We start from the raw sequence: 22,704 nt of genomic DNA, 5'->3' as shown, positions 1-22,704 counted from the left end.
GATTAAACAAGAAAGAACATTTATTTGGGTGTGAGCGCTTTCGCGTAGCAACTACTACTCTTCATCAGACAATATACAAACATTTAAAACTTCCATTTATATATCGTAACATAGTAAAAGGGCGCCAAAATTAAGATAGTTTATTACTTCATTAAACAATTAATCAATTAGACCAAATAGAAAAGGATAAAATATAAAATAGTCAGCCATTTCCAATAGACTTTGTATTTATGCAGTGTTATTTAAAGTCAAGCATCACTGTTTGTTGTTTATAAATAAATAAATAATTATATGAGCGCAATTGGAACAAAATGCCTACCAAATAAATAAATAAATAAATGAATAAATGTTAAATGTTAAACAATGGATGTTCTGTGCAAAAATGCAATCACATATAATATTCATAAAATTCTAAAACTTTTTAAGAAACCTTTTTAAAATATAATAAAGTTGTTGTTATAAATATATGTATTTATTTTTGTTATAGAAATATATATTTGAATGAATAAATAAATAAATAAATAGATGAGAGTTAATAGAATGATATGAAACAATCAATATATATATTGTTTAGAATTATGCATAGCTGTAGAATATCAACCTAAAAAGTATATAAGAATATATAAATGTCAATACCAAACTATGTCAAGGTTATTTGAGTTAGTTGAATACAAGGGCCTGCTGGATGCAGGGCCATAGCTCAAATGTAATATATTCTAAACTAATATGGACAAAGTATGTATGAAATATTTGTGAAATATTTATAAAAATATATGATGATACAAAATCAAATATTAAAAAATTTTTTAAAAATAATTTCTAAATGAGTTCAAAACAAGTATGAATATATGTATTTAAACCAAAAACATAAAAATATGTACACTTATGTGTATGAAAACACATTTGAGTAAATAAATAAATACTAAGATGAGAGGATGCAATAATACATATAACTTATCTAGCTTCTAGAACAGGTTTGATAGAGATCTGGCTGTTAATGCCAGGGGGTATATGGGCAGCCAATCTTAAAATCCATTTCAGTTCTTTATTATTTAAAAACAACACATTATCACCACCTCTTTTGTTACTTATAATTGTTTCTAAAACTCTAAAATCAAATTGATGTGAAGGATGTTCTCATATGTGTTTCGCTAAAGCGTTTAATTCATTTTTTCTCTGTATATCATATAGATGGCCATATATCCTATCCTTCAAACATCTTTTAGTAAGCCCAACATAGAAGGCTTGACAATTCTTACATGTCGCAAGATAGATAAGGTTCTTTTACAGCAATTAGCAAAAAACCTTGGTCGAAAGATGTAGTTCATAGTAGGATGGTGAAATTCTTGTATCTTGGAAATGAACTTACACCTGTTGCAACTATGACAGGGAAAGGTGCCTGTCATACGGCCAATGGGTGATGCTACTGAATGGATAAGGCAATTATCATTACATAATAGCCGTTTCAGATTGAGGCTATTTCTAAACATAAAATGGGGTTTATCCCCTACAATCTGCCTAGTAAATGAATCCATGATTAGAACCTTCCAATTATTATAAAAAATCTTTTTAATGTTATTTATTGTACTCGTATAATTTAAAGTTACGGCTACAAACTTTGATTGTATATTTATAGCTTCTCTTTTTCTGGTTCCAGCAAATCTATTTTCAGTCTGTGTATTTCCTATAATACTATTCCTGATATTACTAACTAGGTTTGAATCATAGCCTCTCTCCTTAAAGAGTAATTCTAAGCGATCTGCTTCAAAATGTAAGTCAGGAATACCCTTGCAAAGTCTAGTCAACCTAATGAACTGACTTTTGATGATACCAGGAAAAATATATCTGGGATGCATACTATCGAAAGTAAGAAGGGTATTCCTCCATGTTGGTTTCCTATAAAGAGTGGATGTAATCAGGCCATCTTTTGTGATACTTAATGTTATATCTAAAAAGTTTATTTTTTCATGGGAACATTCCATAGTGAATTTGAGAAAGGTGGAGGTGGTTTCTAAGTGAGTTAAAAAGTCCTTAAAATCACTCTGTGCCCTCCCAAAAGATAAGAATATCATCCACAAAACGCTTATAGGCCTTTACCTTAGAAAACAAGGGGTGGGGAAATAGGCAACTCCGTTCCCAGCTTAAGACAACCAAGTTGGAATATGTGTTGGCGCAAGGAGTGCCCATTGCCACCCCCCATTTCTGAAGGTAGTAATTGTTCAAAAACATGAATGCATTGTTATTAAGAACTAGGTCCAATAATTCGCCTATTAACAACTGTCTATCATTGGTGAATGATGTTTCTTCTAATAATATTTCTCTCACCGCTTCAATACCTAAATCATTAGGAATAGACGTGAAAAGGTTTTTCACGTCTAAGGTAATTAGAAGATACTCATGTTCATTAAGGGCTAGATGTATCTCAGATAAATAATCAAGTAGTTGATATGTATCCTTTAGTATGGTTGCAAAAGAATCGACTACAGGTCTAAGTAAGAATTCTATAAACGAAGAGATGTTAGCAGTGACCCAATTATCTCCCGAAACAATAGGTCTTAAGGGGATGGGGTATTGGTTCTTATGAATTTTGGGTAATCCCTTAATTATTGGTACTGTGGGATTGTCTATAACCAAATAATTATACATTTCTTCACTAATTTGTCTACAAATGAGGAGATCATACAGCACATCATGCACATTTTTGATGATTCTATTCACATCATATAGCTTCATTCTAACATATGTAGTATCATCATTAAGCATTGAGTGCATACTCATATTGTAGTCAATGGTGTTTAAAATGACTACCCCACCCCCCCTTATCAGCAGGTTTAATAGAGATGTCATTGCAATTGCTCAAATGTTTCAAAGAAGTAGATTCTTCTAGATTAAGATTGTAAAAGCTAGGTCTCACCTTATTAGAAAATAGCTTATAAAAGTCTTGTTCACACAAATTTAAAAAACATTCAATGTTATAAGAAAATGGAGGCATAAAAGTACTTTTGCGCTTAAACATAGTATTTACAGTAGTACTAGTAGAGTCAGCTTTATCTTTAAAAAACACCTTCAAGGCTACCTGTCTACAAAATAATCTAAGGTCAATTAGTACCTGACTAATAGTATCAGGGCAGGCTGGAATAAAGTTAAGTCCCCGATTCAATAAGGAAATGTCAGCATCAGAAAAAATAAAGTCAGAATAATTATATAGCAGTTCAGTCACATTCTTGTTCTTCTTACTGGGTTGTAATTTTCTTTTGACAGTTTCCTTTTTCTTTGTCCCTGACTCATTGATCGGCCCCTGTTGTAGAATTGTTGGTAAAAAAGTAGAGGAAGAAGGACCTGAAGAATTGTCAGGGTATGAGTCCTTCGGTCTAGCTCCTAGATTACTGGGCAGTTGTTTTAATGCTAGTTGGTTGGGAGGGGGTGTGTCAGACACAGTGGAAAAAACAGTATTGACACCCTCCAAAGATGTGGCTGGTAATAGTTCATTATTGGTTTGAAGGTCATTCATATTACGAAGAGAGTTAACCATATTTGTTGTAGATGGTAAACGATTCACATTATCATTTAAACTGCTTGTATTCTGAGTAACACTGTTGCCTCTCGGCCATACAAATATTTGCCGAGATTCAAAGTCATGGAAATCTCTTTGTAACTTGCGTAATTTTGTTGCTTTTAGCCTTTCACTGAAGGCAGTGACCTGCAGGCAAATGTTACGCATTCTCCTGACACAGTATTCCGTTTTAAAACGGTTACTTAAGTCTTTGAAAACAGTGTTATCTTTGTTACGTAAATCAGTCTCTATCGGATTAAAATATTCTAGCAATAGTTTAATGTACCTGTGTCCAAGGTCGATGTTGAGATCCTGCCATTTCTTAAGAAGTATCGGGTGTGCCTCTCCATACGACGGCATGCAGAGGACTCTCATCCCCCTCGGCACGATGCAGTAATGTAGACACGCTTCCAGGTGCTGTCTTTGCCAGGCATACCGCTGTAGCCTGTACATATCATCCTCAAGTTCCTTCGATGCTGTATTGAAATCAGTGAGATTAATGCCCTCTTCATTAGCTGGAACAGCGTTATCTGAGTGTGACAAATCCAGAGCCAGTAAAGGGTTTGCCTGTTGATGTAGAAGATCCACCAAAATTGCTGAGGCGTCCCTCGTCCCTGGAGTGTAATCCAATTCTATATTAACATTTTCCATCGCGTGCAGTCAGTGAAAACAACCAAGGTAAAATCTGTAGAATGAAGAAAAAAATTTTTCACCGATAGCTGAAGAGAGTACCTGTAGTAGTAGGACGAATAATGCAATAGAAACCAGGTTCTCTCACCACGAAGTAGTTGAAGTATTTAACAAACAGTCCAATTCAACCAAAATGAGATAATTCAGCATCCGTTTTCCACCAGATAAACCATAGACCAGGATGGATTAAACAAGAAAGAACATTTATTTGGGTGTGAGCGCTTTCGCGTAGCAACTACTACGCTTCATCAGACAATATACAAACATTTAAAACTTCCATTTATATATCGTAACATAGTAAAAGGGCGCCAAAATTAAGATAGTTTATTACTTCATTAAACAATTAATCAATTAGACCAAATAGAAAAGGATAAAATATAAAATAGTCAGCCATTTCCAATAGACTTTGTATTTATGCAGTGTTATTTAAAGTCAAGCATCACTGTTTGTTGTTTATAAATAAATAAATAATTATATGAGCGTAATTGGAACAAAATGCCTACCAAATAAATAAATAAATAAATAAATGAATAAATGTTAAATGTTAAACAATGGATGTTCTGTGCAAAAATGCAATCACATATAATATTCATAAAATTCTAAAACTTTTTAAGAAACCTTTTTAAAATATAATAAAGTTGTTGTTATAAATATATGTATTTATTTTTGTTATAAAAATATATATGTGAATGAATAAATAAATAAATAAATAAATAGATGAGAGTTAATAGAATGATATAAAACAATCAATATATATATTGTTTAGAATTATGCATAGCTGTATAATATCAACCTAAAAAATATATAAGAATATATAAATGTCAATACCTAACTATGTCAAGGTCATTTGAGTTAGTTGAATGCAAGGGCCTGCTGGATGCAGGGCCATAGCTCAAATGGAATATATTCTAAACTAATATGGACAAAGTATGTATGAAATATTTGTGAAATATTTATAAAAATATATGATGATACAAAATCAAATATTAAAAAATGTTTTAAAAATAATTTCTAAATGAGTTCAAAACAAGTATGAATATATGTATTTAAACCAAAAACATAAAAATATATATACACTTATGTGTATGAAAACACATTTGAGTAAATAAATAAATACTAAGATGAGAAGATGCAATAATACATATAACTTATCTAGCTTCTAGAACAGGTTTGATAGAGATCTGGCTGTTAATGCCAGGGGGTATATGGGCAGCCAATCTTAAAATCCATTTCAGTTCTTTATTATTTAAAAACAACACATTATCACCACCTCTTTTATTACTTATAATTGTTTCTAAAACTCTAAAATCAAATTGATGTAAAGGATGTTCTAATATATGTTTAGCTAAAGCGTTTAATTCATTTTTTCTCTGTATATCATACAGATGGCCATATATCCTATCCTTCAAACATCTTTTAGTAAGCCCAACATAGAAGGCTTGACAATTCTTACATGTCGCAAGATAGATAAGGTTCTTTGTACAGCAATTAGCAAAAAACCTTGGTCGAAAGATGTAGTTCATAGTAGGATGGTGAAATTCTTGTATCTTGGAAATGAACTTACACAAGGAACATGTCATACTGAGGTAGTACTGTGTCTCTTAATTTGAGGTTGATGATGGTATGTCAGTGTATACAGGGAGAGAATTGAATATGTACATTTAAAGTACTTCCCATGGTGATCTGTTCATAAATAACATGAAGCTTTTGCATGATTGACTTCAGTAAAAAATGTTCATTTACAAATGAGCATAATTTCTAACTACTTTACTGCATCAGTACACATTACCTGCCTGCTTTTGGTGCATGCTGGCAGAATTGTGGGGTTCGTGATTTGTCCCCATTGGCAGTTGCAAGAAGTTAAAATAATCGGCCATTCTCTCGAAGATACATTAATGCTAGTAAGTAATTTGCTTTTTGCTTATGCTTTAACACTTGTCTTTGCTTCATTTTGCCAAAGAAGCAAACTGGAATATGTTAAAATTTGATTAGTGTACGTGTTTAAGGTGCTTTGATCATAAGCTGTACTTTTGTCTTGTAGAACTAGTTTTATTTTACTGCTCCACAACTCAGAGCCAAGGTACAGTGGTCATGTTTTATTTACAGTATTTCACCCTGAACTGATTTATTCACACCAAACATCTGAAATCTTTACTCTTCAGAGCTGCACTGAAACAACATGAATGTGTTGGCTGGGTGTCTCTTAGCTTCTGTCTGTACAGATGGGTGTGGGAGGGATAGACATTTATCCTTTTCATAGTACAGTGTAGGACATTTATCACTGTTCACAGCATTGCTATATTCCTAGTGGTTGTGCTAGTTTAGAACTGTCATATATGTCACTGGGTCCTTCATATACGATATAGTACTATATAGGTGAATGTGTAGTTAGTAATGCAGACAATAATCAATAATCAAGACAATATTGAATCTGCTACTTTCTTCCATTGATGTGATGCAGTGTGAATGTTTAGTGCCAGGTTAGAGTTTGCATTTTCACCCTGTGTCACTTTTCTTATGACTGGCTTTGTATAAGCTTGTTTGCAAATTGGTGTTTGTTACAGCTGGAGCTGGTTGTCAGGGTTGCAGGTATTTAAAATGCTTATATTTGCAATGTTTGTGGGTATCACTGCTACTTGTAATCATCACCTTTGCAAGCATAACATGGGTGAAGCACATCTGTGTTGTTATTACTAGCCATCTAATCATTTGTTGTGAAATTCTATGGAAGTCCTACGTACTGTGTGTGACTGTCTAACAAGATCTTCCTTTCACAACCTCATTATTGGATGGACATGATGGCCTAGTGATTATATGTCCTTTGGTAAAGTGTACGAGTTCTAAATTTAGTTTGACTGGAGTGAAGTTTGTCTTGGTTTATTTTTCTAATCTTACAGCAGAAATCCTTCCTGATGGATCTTTGATTGGGCACTTCCCCTCTTCATTCCAATTCAGCATTTTCCTTAAATCATGAGTTTCTTTAAGAGCACACCTAGTCCTTGAGCCATCAACTGTTTTCTACAACTCTCACAGTTTGATCTTGCTTCTGACGCACACCTGTGAAGGTTTCCCACATTAAAAACTTGAAGGACAATTTTCACCCTTTGAATGCCTTACAGGCAAAGAGCCAAGACCTGTAGTAGCTACAACATTGTGAAGCATTGTCATTAATGCAGTGCTAGCAACTGAATCCAGTCATGCACAGATGTCACATAGAGAATCCCCTTGTCTGCCTTGCTTCCATGAGGATGGTGACATTTCAAAAGTCATCTGCATGGGGATCATTAGGAAAGTCCCATATGCAACACCAAGTTTCTCTTGTAGCACCATGAGAAAAAAAGGAAAGTGGACCTCAATCAAGCTTGTTTAGAGGTAAATATAAGATGTCCAGTATCACTGTTGCAGTAGTCATCACACCGCAGGGATCTCCCGCCGATAGCCCAATGTCCAGCCAGTATAAAAAAGCCTTTAGATCTTGTATGTGTCGTACGTCACAAGTATGCTCCCCATTCAGGATGTGTAGGGTATAAAGGTGACATACAGACACGGTTACTCAGAACTTTGCTGCCAGTCCAAACACCACCATTTCTCTTCTGTCTGAATGCCCTTTGCTGTGCTGAATACCTAGCCATCAGATAAATGCTCCACTGGGGTGTTTTTTCTTTTCATCTTGTTCTGTTTGGTTACTTAGAGTTCGTGTCATCTAAGAAGAGAAAATGTCAGTGTTGGAGACAGATTCCTTATAAGCATCATCACAAACAGTGTCTTTTTTTTGTCTGGGTGCTTCCTACTGCCATACGTCTGGTAGCATCTGTAAGGTGTTTGTGCACAAGACTCTCAGAAGCCTGTTGTTATCCCTGGCGATTTATCTCAAGAACCGATGGCTTAAACTGGCTAGCATGTCAGAATCTTCTAACCCCGGGGTACCATTAAGTAAGAAGGCCAGGAAATCTTGGACGGATTCTTTCGCTGTCCAGCTTCCAGCACAGGTTTTTCTAGAAGTGGTTGATAGCTCTGTAGGCCATCTGCTGTCTACTTAGGATTCTTTTGCCACGTCCTCATCAGAAGCCAACATGGATCCTTCCTTTTGCATGTCCTCTGAGGATTTGCAGGCATCTGCTCCAGACGTCAAGGGGGAATCGAGGTTTATTATCTCTGAGAGCAAAAAAAAGGATTCTGCAGATTCTGGTCAGGGAAGAGGTTTTGAGTACTCTAATTGAATCCCTTGAAGGGTTGGAACCTCAGGTGTTTGTTGGGGCTGACGTCCCTTCCCAGAAAAAGCAGAAGACTAAGCATACTTCTGTTCACTGTAAAGGGGGAATGGCAGGAGTTTACTCACAGCCTGTTTTAATGCCTTAATGGCCCTGAAGCCTCCCCAAGGGGTTTCTGTGCCTACACCCCCTTGGACTTCATCTCATTTGAAATGGAGTAGGGAACCATATTCCTCAGATGAGGATTCAGTCTGATGAAGGGTTCTTGTCTTACTCTCCCCGTATGCCTTCACCATTGGCTTATGGTTCTGATGAAGAAGAGTCCATTAGTCCTGAGTGTCCTTTTGAAGAATCCTCTTTTGGAGACGCTATAACTGGAATGATGAGATACTTTAAGTGTGATTCTTCCCAAGTGTCTGATATTCAGAAAAGGTATCATGAGATGTTCTCCTGACTTTCTCAGCCTCCTGCTCCAAAGAAACCCAATAGGTTCTATAAGGGTTACTCAGTTCTTAGAGTCCTGCTGCTGACAGTACTGTGGTGTCATTCTCTGACAAGCTTTCTAATATTTTGCCCTCTTCCAAGCTTCTGCCTTCAGATAAAGATAGTAGGACAATGGAGAGAATTGATGAGCTTTATACTGCTTCTGCTTTGGCCTTTCGAGCCATCAATTACCAGACCCACATGACCAGATATGCTCTGACCTTGATTGCTCAGTCTTGTCAGTTTTTTTCAGACCTCCCAGATTTTACAGCAAAATCTACTGTTTCTAATTTGGGTTCTACCTGTCAGGTGGCTCATCAGTCTATCAAGTATAGCTATGATGCTCCTGATGCCTCTTCCAGAGCTACTGCCTTTGGTTCTTTCATGAGGTGTTATTCTTGGCTTTGCCTACAGTCATTACCTGAAGACATTAAGGCCAAGTTGATAGATGCTCCTTTGGATAAAAAAATCTCGTTGGGACTGCTGCTGCTGATATGTTTAAGGAAAAAGGTAAAGCTTTGCAGGACCTTAAATATATTTTTGTGGCTCCTATCCCTAAGTTCCTGAAGAGCTTCCCTATTAGGTCTGTTTTTGTATGTAGGCATTCTCGTCAGGCCACTAAAGGCAGGAACGGTGGTAGGCGAGCTACCACCTACTAAAGTCTTCTCGGGCTGCTGTGGCTCAGAAAACTGCTTTATATGACAAGCATGCTTCTCTTTGATGTCTTGCCCCCCCCCCCTTCCCTTTTGCCAAGTTCCATTGTCTCTTTGGCTGTCCCTCTGCCTTCCAAACTGGCATCTTATCACCTTGGATTCTTGAGTTCTATCCGTCATCCATCAGGGTTACTTCATGGTTTGGAAGTCTCTCCCTCCTTTTCAGGGATTCCCCAACCTCCTCTGGAACAAGTTCCTCATTTCTCTGAGGTCCTTGGCTTCCTGGTCAACTAGGGAACTATTCAGCCTGTCCCTCCTGTACAAGTAGGAAATGGATTTTACTCCAGAATGCTCCAGGTCCCTCAAAAGGAGGGTGCTTGGAGACCTATTCTGGGTCTATCCTTGCTTAACACTTTTCTCAACATTCCTTTTTGGATGTTTTCTCTTCAAACCCTGTTTCTCTTCTACTAGCCCAGGCTTTTCTGGTGTCGTTGAGTCTGAAGGATGCTTACCTTCATATTCCTGTTCACGCTCTTTTTCAGGAAGTTTTTAAGTTTCTCTGATGTTCATCGTGTTTCACTGTTGCAGTCATTACACTTGGGTTATCCTGCTGGCAGGCTACCCGCAGTCGGTCTGAATTCCAAAGTCCTGGTCCGGCGTCGGTTGCTGTCGCTTCTTCCCTGACATCAGTGCGCCAGGGGTATATAAGATGCAGCTAACGCCATTTTCTTCAGTCTTTCTTGCAGCGAGGTGCCCGAAGCAAAAGCAGTTCGCAAGTGCCGGTTGGACGACTCCTGAGATTTTCGAAATTGAATTTCAGAACCGAATTCTTCAATAAAGCAAAGTACCCCGTTGGGGAAACTTTTTCTTGCTCCAGACTGATGTCAGTAAAAGTTAACAGTAGTATTTCTTGTGGGAAGCAAATACCTCATAAGGATTTTCACTCTTACTGTATTCCTTGCCTAGGCCCTGGCCACGACGTTGCTAGTTGTCGGTTTTGTGCTAGGTTAAACCAATGCACTATTAAGCATTGGTTTGATTTTGCTTTACATTATTTTGGCCAAAGGTTTAACTACATAATGCCGTCGGAACAACCGATGACCGGAATTCATAAAAAAACGTAAAGACAAAGAAAAGGACAGGCATCCGAGGTCCAAAACCAACGACAAAGCCTCTTCTAGGCCAGTCGCCGGTTCTCACTGAGGCACTTTTGCAGCCCCTGACACCCGCTACCTCAGAGCCACAGGCCGCCTCCGACTCCCACGTGGAGACAACTAGGCCTCTGGAAACTCAAGGTATTGGGCCTACGGAAACTATTCCCTCGGATGGGTCCAGAGCCGCTGAGCAGGCCTCGGCTTCTGAGGGTGTTTTCAGACCTGCACAGCTTACTATCAAGTCCACTTCTGCAGCCAAGACAAAGTCTAAAACACCATTAAAGACAAAGAAACAAATACAGCATTCTCCTGCACAGTCATCCATGCCAAAGAAACAGATGCTTAAAATGGCCGAGGACCTAATTACTTTGATCAGGGGTTCCCATCCCCCACCTGATAAAAGGCCTAGGCAAGACACTGACAATGACTCCTCTGACCAGGTTTCTGTTTCCTCTGATTCCTCTTCAGAACAGGGATATTCTCTTCCTCCTTATGAGGACTCTGATGCTGAAGAATCTATCCCTTCAGCCTCTCCTCCTGAGGATTACTCTTTTGGAGAACCCTTGCACACCATGAGGGAGTATTTCCATTGGGAGAGCCAGGATTATTCAGAATCCAAGAAAAGGTTCAGAGATTTTCTTTTATTGCCTCAGCACAGGCCCCTTGCTATCCCCCCCGTGCTAGATATTGTTGATGATGTTTTTTCTGAATCCAGTTTGTCTCCTGATTCTTTACCCCCTGCACCAGTCAAGCCAGATAGGTACTACAGGGTCCCAGACTCTCATAAATTTCTTTATAAAAACCCTGCTGCTGACCCAGAAACAATTTCTCAGGGTCCCAAAGGGTCAAGGCTTCCACTGCAAAAAACCCTGTTCCCTCTGATAGGGATTCTAGAGCACTGGATAGATGGGGGAAAAAAGTTTACACTTCTGCTACTTTAGCGGTAAGGGCATTAAACTGCCAGTTTTACATACTTAAATATCAACAATACCTAATGTCTTGCTAAAGCAGAAAATGCTTACAAGCTCAGAATGTCCGGACAATAAGGAAATGCAGGATTTTTTGCATGCAGCTGAACAAGTGGGAAAGCATACTCTGCAATGTGGTTTTGATTCATTAGAGGCTTCTTGCAGAGCCGCAGTTTCAGGTTCTGTCATACGAAGGCATACTTGGTTAAAAGAACAAAGTTTACCTGATCATGTTAAAGCAAAATTATTGGATGCTCCACTACAGCATGTGATACTTTGGTGTTAAGGCAGAAGAGGTGTTAAAGAAAATGGAGGATAAAGCAAAATCAATGCAGACAGTAAAGGATTTTTTACAGGTTCAGCCACCTAGATTAGGAAGAAACTGGCCTTCTAAAAATTGGTCCTTTCCAGTGTCAGACAGGTCGCAAAGAGGCAGATACAGACACCCAAGAGGCAGATCTCAGCCCCAAGGCTCATACAGACCTGAACAATGGGGTGCTTCAGCCCCCAAAGGTGGAGAAGACAAATCACAACCTTATAGGAAACAGTCCCAATGACTTCCCGCTACAAATGCCAAGCACCCTTAGGGGGAAAGCTAGCACTTTTCGCACAAAATTGGCACATGATCACCCAGGACAAATGGGTACTGAATATTGTTTCTCACGGTTACAGGTTCTATTTTCACACCCTTCCAAGGTCAAAAGGTATGCCAGACCTGCCACAAAACCAATGGGCAGAGGCACAAAAGCAAATTTCTGCTCTCATGGACATGAGAGCTATTCAAAAAGTACCACAGCAAGAACAGGGACAAGGATTTTACTCAAGACTTTTCTTGGTACCCAGAAAGGACAAAGCCTGGAGACCAATACTGAACCTGTCAATTCTAAATACTTTCCTGGATGTTCCACAATTCAAAATGTTGACACTGCAGCAACTTCTACCCATGCTGGGCAAGAAGGCTTGGCTTGTTAATTTGGACCTCAAAGAGGCATACCTGCATGTCCCAATCAGACAATCTTGCAGAAGATACCTCAGATTCATAGCTAGCTCAATGCATTACCAATTCTCTACACTACCCTTTGGCTTATCTACTGCACCCAGGGTCTTCACAAAATGCCTGGCACCAGTAATTGCATTTTGCAGACAAAAAGGAATTCAAATATATCCCTGCTTGGATGACTGCCTTATTTCAAGCAGAGAGCAAGGACATTCTACTAAAGCATCTGGCGTTTGTAAAAAGATTACTAATTTGCCTAGGGTACACAGTAAACGAAAATAAATCAAAACTAGTGCCCTCTCAAGAGAGAATATTCCTGGGTGCAAGCTTAAATACAACTGCCCAGATGGCTTATCTTACGCCAGACAAGCAAAGGCAACTGACTCATTACTTTTAAATGATGGCAACAAAGACCCAGTTACCTGCAAGAAAAATTCTGTAGGCTTTGGGCTTCATGGCATCCTGCATTCTACTAATTCCATATGCAAGACTGCATATGAGGAAACTACAATGGTATTTAAAAAGTGTTTGGACTCAACATTGCCACAGCCTGGAAACAATAATAACTCTTATTCCCTGCCCAACAGGAGTTTCGAAGGTGGGAACTGGCCTGTCACCACAACAAGGGACAGCCTTTCACTTTACCCACAGCCATGCAGACACTAACAACAGATGCATCAGATTATGCCTGGGGGGCACATATGGCAGGAAAATGTATTCAGGGCACGTGGCCCGTGGAACAAATGCATCTTCACATCGATCAAAAAGAGATGCTAGCTGTACAGAATGCCCTGAGAGCCTTCAAGGATCTACTACATCCAGGACAACTATTACTAAAGACGGACAATACCACAGTGATGTGGTACATAAACAAGCAAGGGCGCACACATTCCTATCCCCTCTGCAGGCAAGCCATGACTTTGTGGAACACAGCACTGACCTATCAAGTACATCTGCAGGCACAATTCCTGCCAGGAAAGAAAAATACTATGGCAGACAAACTTAGCAGAAACCTCATGGAGCCTCACGAGTGGAAACTAAATCCGCAGGTCTTCAGCATGATAACAAGGAAATGGGGATGCCCAAACATAGATCTTTTTGCCTCCCCCCACAACTGCCAACTACAGAGATTCTGCACAAGGACTTATCATGCACAAGCATGGAAAGTGGATGCTCTATCATTCAGCTGGAAAACCCTATCAGTTTATGCCTTTCCACCACTACCTCTCCTTCCTAAGGTGCTCCTAAAAGTCAGACAAGAGAAGCCAAAAATGATTCTGATTGCCCCAGACTGGCCACGCCAGCACTGGTACCCAATCCTAAAGAGCTTGCCTCAAGGACCAGCTTGGACTTTACTTCAAATTCCTCATCTTCTGACTCAAAAAAAACAGTCAGATTGTGCACAGTCAACTCAGAACCTTAAATCTGGCTGCATGGCAGATAATATAGGCACTCAGACCACACCTCTGTCTAAAGCTGTTAAGGATGTCATTTTAGAAGCCAGGAGGCCGAGCACCAGGAAATCTTATGCAGGAAAATGGAAGAGATTCTGTGCTTGGAACCAGGTGCAAGGACTCGAAACACTTGTTCCAAATATTCCTCAGATTTTACAGTACCTAACAGATGCTGGACAAAGGCCTATCCTCATCAAGATCCATGCCTCTGCCATTTCAGCTCATTACAATACGGAACCTCCCATTTTCTCTCACTCACTGCTTAGACAGTACCTCAGAGGGGCAAAAAACATAAGACCCCCAAGGAGAGCACTGATACCTACATGGGACCTCAATTTTGTCTTAGAAAAGTTCACATTGCCTCCTTTTGAGCTAGCCAATACAGCTGATATAAAAGTCTTATCATGGAAAACTGCTCTGCTCCTAGCAGTAACCAGCAAGAAGAGTCTGAGTTACAGGCATTAATGGCAGTGGGACCCTTCATCATTTTTCATCCGGACAGGGTTTCTCTAAGGACAAACCCAACATTTATGCCAAAGGTAGTATCCAGTGTGGCTCTTAACCAAACCATTAATTTGCCAACATTTTATCCAAATCCCCAGAATAAAGAGGAGAGACTTCTGCACTCTTTGGACATAGACAGCTATGCTTCTACTTGGACAAAACAAAAGCTTTCAGAAAAACTGAGCAACTGTTTGTAGCATATGCTGCAGGATCACAAGGAAAAGCGATCTCAAAGCAGACTATTTCAAAATGGATAGGACACTGCATTCGTTTCTGCTATGCACAGCATGGCAAATCAGTGCCTAAGACTATTAGGCCACATTCTACCAGGGCAGCGGCCACTTCAGCAGCCTTTCTCAGAGGAGTACCAACCAAGGATATTTTAGAGGCTGCAACTTGGAGTTCAGTGCACACTTTTACCAAGCATGATCACTTACCTCTTTACTCAAAAATCCAGAGCAGGCGTTGCCACGGCAGTTCTGCAGGGCCTCATACCCACTCCTAATCCTATTTAGGCCCAGCCGCCCTACCTCAGCTTTGGGATTCAACCCAAGTGTAATGACTGCAACAGTGAAACACGATGAACATAGTGCAGTTGTGTACCTACCATAAATGTAGATGTTCGAGTATATTCACTGTTGTGGTCCAGGTTACCCACCCTCCATCCCCCTTTCTTTGCTGGGACTTATCTATACTTCTCTATCCTATACAACCTATGTTGTGTATTTGCTTGTAGATGAAGGTATTATTTTTATTTTGCTGTATGTTTTTATAAGCAATATGTATTGCCTACCTTCTTGGGGGCACCTGACATCTGGGGCAAGAAAAACTGAAGAAAATGGTGTCGGCTGCATCTTATATACCCCTGGCGCACTGACGTCAGGGAAGAAGCGACAGCAACCGACGCCGGACCAGGACTTTGGAATTCAGGCCGGCTGTGGGTAGCCTGCCAGCAGGATAACCCAAGTGTAATGACTGCAACAGTGAATACACTCGAACATCTACATTTATGGTAGGTACACAACTGTACTTTTTGTCCTCTCATTTTCATTTGTATGCTTTGCCCTGTGGCCTCTTTGTTGCCCCAAGGGTATTCACAAAATGCCTAGCTTCTGTAATTACCTTGTGCATTCTCCAAGACATTCAGATTTTTTCTCATCTAGATGACCTGTTGCTTCAGGTGCTTCCTCCCACTTGCTTCAGGCACCTCCTCCCAGTTGCCTGTTACAGGATCTGGAATTCACCGTATCTCTCCTCCTAAGTCTAGGTTTCACTATTAGCTTTCAAAAGTCTGTCCTGACTCCCTCTCAGGATCATGTGTATGTGGGTTGTAGGATTCAGACAGTGCCAATGTTGTCCTCCCTTCCACCTCCAAAGGTTCTGTCCTTGGCATCTTTCTTCCATTCTCTTCTTCCTCTGCCTCTATTCCAGCCAGAAAATTTCTTCGAGCCCTGGCTGTTTCTATTCTAGTGCTCCCTCTAGCCAGATTGCACATGCGGAAGCATCAGTGGTATCTCAAGTCAGTTTGGCTTCAGCATTGCCACCCTGTTGATTTCAGAGTACCTCTTTTTCCTTGTCTGAAGTGAAAATTTGAGTGGTGGATTCAGCAACTTACCCTCAATTCAGGCTTGCCTTTTCAGCCTCTGGTTCCTTCTCAAGAATTATTCACAAACGCTTCAGACACAGGGTGGGGGGCTTCTTGTGGTCATCTGAAAGTTCAAGGTGTTTGCCCCCCCTTCAAAAGTCAAACCATATCAACATCAAAGAGATGAGAGCTATGATTCTGGCCCTTCAGGGTTTTCACCCCATGGTCTGTCCAGGCCCTCTGAAGGTTTACATGTACAGGACCACTGTGATGTGGTATGTCAAAAAACAGGGGGCACAAAGGTCTTACCTTCTCTGCGGGCTTGGCTGTTCAGGCCTGGGATCTGACAGTCAGTTAACTCTTCAGGCAGGGTATATTCCTTCAGAGCACCATCTAATAGCAGACGCTTTGAGCAGGTCCAAAACAGTGGCTCACAAATGGATGCTTCACAGAGACATGTTTCTGAACATAGTCCATTGGTGGGATATTCCTCAGGTGGATCTTTTTGCCTCCCTTCTAGATAGGCAGCTCCCTCTTTTCTGTTCCGGAGTGCAGTGCCATGTGGCATAGAGGAGGATGCCCTTTTCCTTGGAAGGCGATATTTCTCTATGCCTTCCCTTCCCTTACTTCCAAGAGTCCTGCAGAAGATTCAGCTAGATTTACCCAAAAGTCTTGCTAGTCACACCCTTTTAGCCATGACAGCACTGGTGTTGCCCCTCTTAATGCATTTGGCCAGGGGCAATCACCACAAGTTATCTCACTGGTTGGACACTCATCTATCCTCATCTGTCTGTTCTTCAACTGACACTGTGGTTGATAGGGGTTTTGATTCCTTTTTGTCACCTCTTTTCTGAAGATGTGCTCAGGGGGTCTACTTCAGTAGACTGAATTTACACTTGCCCAAATTGCAGATTCCAGAGATGACAACACTTGAACGTGCAATAAACCAAACCTGAACATTACTGATTGTTTTTTTTTTTTTAATACAGGGAATGGAGACACTTGGTCAGCATGTGGAAATTTGTCTTTTTCCCCCCTGTAGTGCGATCCTAGAGTTAGTATATTTAGTTGGGAGGTTTGAGGGGCACAGCCCTCCACCTGAGTGGGTTTAACATACTTCAGTGTATTATTTTAAATGTTGCCCAAGTGTCCTCTTTCCCTGTAAAAACCTTTGGTGATGTGATGGTTCAGTTTATTGTAATTTCAGTGTTGTCATATCAGTAATCTGCAGTTCAAGTAGGTGTAAATTCGGTCTACCAAAGTAGACCTGCTCAGGGTTTTACAGGAAGCAAGAAAACCTACAACCAGAAAATCTTTTGTGTCCAAATGGAAGAGATTTTCTGTCTGATGCCATGCTCATAACCAGGACCCTTTTTCAGTTGGGGTCCCTTTGGTTCTCTCCTATTTGTGTGAATTGCTTCAGTCTCGCTTGGCCTATTCTGTAAAGGGGCATTTGTCAGGTATTTGTCTGTCTGCCTCTAATCCTCCTTTGGATTCATGATTTGAGGTCAAACAGTTCCCTAAAAGGTGTCCTGCCTCTTAGGCTCCCAAGGAAGCCTATTCCTCCACCTTGGGACCTTAATTTTGTTTTAAAAAATTGATCCAGGCTCCTTTTGAGCCCGCAGATTCAGCTTCTCTACAATGTTGTACCTGGAAGACTGTCTTGTTGCTTGCTTCCTCTTCTGCTTGGAGGGTTTCTGAGCTGCAGGCCCTTGTGGCCATCCCTCGTCCTTTTAGTTTTCACAGGGTTAGGGTGTCACTTCATAGTAATCCTTTTTTTATGCCCAATGTGGTTAATCAGTTGCCTTTGAATCAGGAAATACAACTCCCTTCCTTTTCTCCTTCTCCCTAATCTGTTTGTGAGAAGGGGGTTCTACATACCTTGGATTTGCACAGACAGCTAACATATTGTTTGGATAAAACTAAGGTCATTCGTAAGTCTGACCAACGTTTTGTTTGTTTTCATCCCAGGACTTTGGGTTTGACTGTTTCTAAGCAAACCAATCCCCTCCTGGATATCTAATGCCATTTCCTTTTGTTATTATTTTCATGTCAAATGTCTGTCTACTTCCATTAGAGCTCACTGCACTAGGGCTGTTGCCTCTTCTGGTGCTTTCTTCAAAGGGTTGGACACCAATTCCATCCTTGAAGGTGCTACTTGGTCTTCAGTGCATACCTTTACTAAACGTTTTAAATTGGATATTGTTTCTAGGACCAGAGCAGGATTTACTAGAGACATCCTGCTCGAGTTTGTTGTGGGCTGTTCCCAGCCTTCCACCCCTCAGTTCTTTTCTTGAACTTTTGTACTCTCTGTATGGTAAAGAATACTGCAACAGTGACATAGAAGGCATAGTACAGTTATGTAAAATCTTACCATAATAATAGATGTCCTTATCCTCACTGTTGCAGTATTTGCTCCCTCCCCCAACCCTCTCTATTTGTTCTGTTTTTGTTTTAGATTCTCATATGGCTGATGCTTTCCCCTTTTTCTTCTGCATTTTTTTCTGGATGTGCATGGACTCCTTTGTCCTGAGGAGACTGTTCTCTTCTGAGGCAATTCAGTTCTGGGTAACTACAATCGTACATCACCTTTATGACCTACGTCCTGAACAGGGAGCATACACATGATGTATAGCACATATGGGATCTAAAGGCTTTGGTAGATTTGCTGGACATTGGGCTATCCTTAACAGGAGATCCCTACAGTGAAGAATACTGCAACAGTGAAGAGAAGGACATCTACTGCCATGGTAAGATTTTACACAACTGTACTTTCAGAAACATTCCTCCGGTCCTTGCAGGTGTTGAGCTTATCCTTAACTAAGTGCTTTGCCTTGACAACAGGTAGTGAACCTGGAAGACCCCCACCGGCTTCCACTCAAAGGAGGCATGCATTCCAGGGTGTAGGTCCCAGCTATTCCATAGTTGCATGAGCAGGGCACACACTGTTGATTAGTGTAATTTCTAGAAGTCATCTTTGAAGTCAGCGTTATTCAAGTCATGGGGTCTCTACCCTGGTCCATTAGGATCCAGTAACCCATTATGAGTGGGAGTCCAACAGGTCTTCCCTTACCTTGGCTTGTAGTTCTACACTTGAGGCTTTCTGGTGTGAATTGGAACTGTAGGTGCAGGAGGTGCAGGAATATAGCCTTATATATAACATAGCATGATGCCACACCTGGTCCTGTCCTAACATGTTATCCCTGCTTGCTTTCTTTTGGCAATCATTTTTCTGGGAACTAGAGCACACTCATCCAACTTCCAGAACATTCCCATTTGTGCATCACCACACAAGTCCATGCACAAGCTTTTTAAAGCATGTGGGGGGTGGAGGGAGATGCTCATACCTACTCTGGATCTAAGGAGCATTTGGACCTGGACCCTATTGTGACAGCCTGGTTTAGGATAATCACTACATTTCAGCTTACAGCTTCCCTCTGGAAATTACATTTGTTAACCTTGAGGCTCATGGAAGCCCTTGTGGAATGCCATTCCTTCTCTTCAGAGTTGTCTGAATTCATGTATGGGAAGAAAACTAGCTTTTGGACATCCCCCACAGTGGAGATGGTCATCAAAGATGCCATGCTTACTGCCTGAAAACACCAAGAGTTTGCTTATGTGGCCTCTTAGGTAGTCTACAAGTCTCCAGCAGGGTGAAGCAAGTCCTTGATGAGACCTTGGACTGACTCCTACATGGTCTCTTGGGTATATGGCAGAAACAAGAGACCATAGCAATTTCCCACCTTGTTACCCAACATGGAGTCCAAAATGTTGGCAGATAAGACAGTTTTACTCTCCTGCAATGTTAGGGCTCTGACCCTCGGGTGTTAATCTCACTTATCCAAATTCCTTTCCTTTCTACTGGGTCAGACACTGGTAAGGCTTTCCTTCATTCTTTCTGGAGTCTGATCTCAAGGAGAAATTGGTAAGGGTTTTTCTTTGGACTCTACAGAGCTTGCCTCAACTCTGAAGGTGATGACTCTTGCTAGGACTTTGCACAATGGTATGCTCCTGGTGTTCTTCGTTTGGAGGAGCTCAGAAAATCCACCTTGGATATCCCTGTCAACAGGAAGTTCTTTTCATACACCTTTTTCAGAACTGGTGGATAACCTGTTGAAGAGGGACCAAGCAGCCACCATTGTAGATAACCTTTATGATCCCCCTTCATCTCAGTCTACCTGTTTGGCTGTATCTGGTCAACTCCAAAAGATGGAGAAATTTCTTCAAAGACCAGCAAAAGCACTGAAGTCCCATTATTGTCTTATCCACTTTGATGTTAGCTTAAGTCATCTGTGAAGGCAATTATACCAACCAAGCATTTGCAGTCATAACTGAAGTCTGGATGCCCATGTGATGGTTGAAGAGGTAGTTTTTTTGTGTCTGTTGTATCTTAGAAACCATCAGAAAGGACCAGGGTTTTGGATAAAATTACGTTTAGCCTTACTTATAGCTCTTACGTTCTTAACCAGAAAGAAGTCGGTTAAGAGGCCAAGTTGTCTTTGCAACTCTTTCCATCTCATCATGGACCACTGTAACCTCTTCGACGTGCATTGGAATTCTGGGTGGTGATTCTTCAGGGGTGTTTATGCATTTACTGTGTCTGTGCACATGGACAGTGTAACTGGACATGATAGATACTCTTTCCACATCATTGTATGGGATCCTCATAGGAGAGTCATTTAATTCACTCTGAGTCGGCATTACTTTTAGGACTTTATGCTGCTGTATGGACTTTCCTCTGTCCTCCAACTGCTCAGAAAGCTGTTTGTTTTGGGGAATAATCTCTTTCTGGAGGGGATATTCCATAAATTCCTCTACTTGGAAGACTAGGTTCTGGAGGTTTAGTTAAGGGATGCAGCCCTGGAATGGGTGTTTATATGGTTGCCATCCTGTGGTGACCATAAGCTGTAAGAAGTCTTCTCTGGTCCCATTGCAGAGGGTTGCCTTCATCAGCATATAGCTGTGCACTCTAGTTCATCTGTTTCCACCCCATGGAGAGGACATATGAAAGCATGAATTTGTACTCTGCACAAACAAAGCAGAGTAGGGTCCAGGATGTCATTAACCTAGACATGTTGCACTTGATGGCCTCCATAATATTAATAGTGCCATTTGCACACCTGATGATGCTAAAGTTCTAGTGAGCTTTATAGGTTTTTAGGTAAATGGTTGACATTTCACAGCTCACATACTTAGTCTAGTGAGTAACACACCGTCTAATTTCCTTCTGCTTCCAGGAGGACAGTGCAGGATGCACCTAGTCAGGAATTGTGCCCCCCCCCCCTTTGTCGAGATTTTAAAGGCGGCATGAGTAGTACTGTGAAATATAGCAGAAGTATATTCCCAAGATTTGGGCTGCATTGGGTAATTAATCCATTGCACCAACATGTATTGTTACTTTGTTGATGAGAGTTAGGTCCTTTATGCAGGTGTTTGAGGAACCATTTGTTTTTTATTGTTGTAGAAGATCATTAAGTGGTAGAGTCTTTCGTGGTATGAAAAGCTAAATGCTAGTTACTATGGAGGAATCTGTGAGAGACAATACAGGGAGAGGCTGCTAGTGTTTTAGGAATGGATAACTATGTGACTTTAGGCCAGTTATCCATTTTGTTAGGAATATCTGAGTTCTCTTAAGTTGAGTGATGTGTTTAGACAGGTATATGATAAAGTGACATGATATTCAGTAACTGATCTAAAGAGGAGTAAAGGGCAAGTATGACTGATCTGGATCTAGATGAGATGCCTCTGAAAATGAGGCCAGGTGAAAAGATCTAGCTACTGTTGAGACATGGTCAAAAAGATAAGGCATTATCTTCAAAGTTGCCTGTATCTCTGAAGGTGGTGGTGTGTGTTTGGTGAGGGTATTATCACTGGTGTGGTAGAATGTGGCACTGTTTTTTTTTTTTTTTTTTAAATACCTATGCTGAATTTTTTTCCTATTTAATTTGAGATCATTCTCCTTGTAACAGTTATTGACATAATCTGCCCTTTGATGAAGCAGTTTTGTATCACCTGGTGAACAAGTAATGCCCAGTTTGCAGTCACTTGCAAAGTTAGGTAACCACAGGCCATGTGTATTAGTTCAAAGACCTGAGAAATAAATAAGAGGGATCCAAGCACTGAGCCTTGCAGGACACCACTGGTAACATTTTTAATTTCAGAAACGTGGCACGTGTAGCTTTTAAGTACGTGGGTTGTGTCAGACAACCTCTTAACTGTCCAAAGCACTACATGTGGATTTATGTTCCCAGTCCATGAGTCTGTTTATACTAGTTGCATGCAAAAGTATCAAAGGCTTTGGCCAGGTCCAGATAGACTGTGGTGTAACCACTACTTTCAAAGAAGTCAACAAAGTTAAGAATTCGGGACTTGCCTTTGACAAAGCTGAATTGTCGAGCAGCATGCAGGGCTAAGAGGTTTTCGGTATCTAAATTGTTGAGATCAGAACTGAT

General features: G+C 40.5%; 1 protein-coding gene across 4 annotated transcripts in view; it reads left to right on the top strand.

Annotated features, from left to right (window-relative positions):
• LOC122792248 (phosphatase and actin regulator 4-like) overlaps positions 1-22,704 on the top strand; it is a 2,537,344-nt gene that overhangs the window by 1,681,297 nt on the left and 833,343 nt on the right. The window lies entirely within an intron of this gene.

Source organism: Protopterus annectens, chromosome 1.part2, assembly GCF_019279795.1.
Source record: "Protopterus annectens isolate FY-2018-M chromosome 1.part2, PAN1.0, whole genome shotgun sequence".
Taxonomy (NCBI): Eukaryota; Metazoa; Chordata; order Ceratodontiformes; family Protopteridae; genus Protopterus; species Protopterus annectens.
Note: the sequence above shows the minus strand (reverse complement) of the source record. Positions and strands in the feature narration are given on the sequence as shown.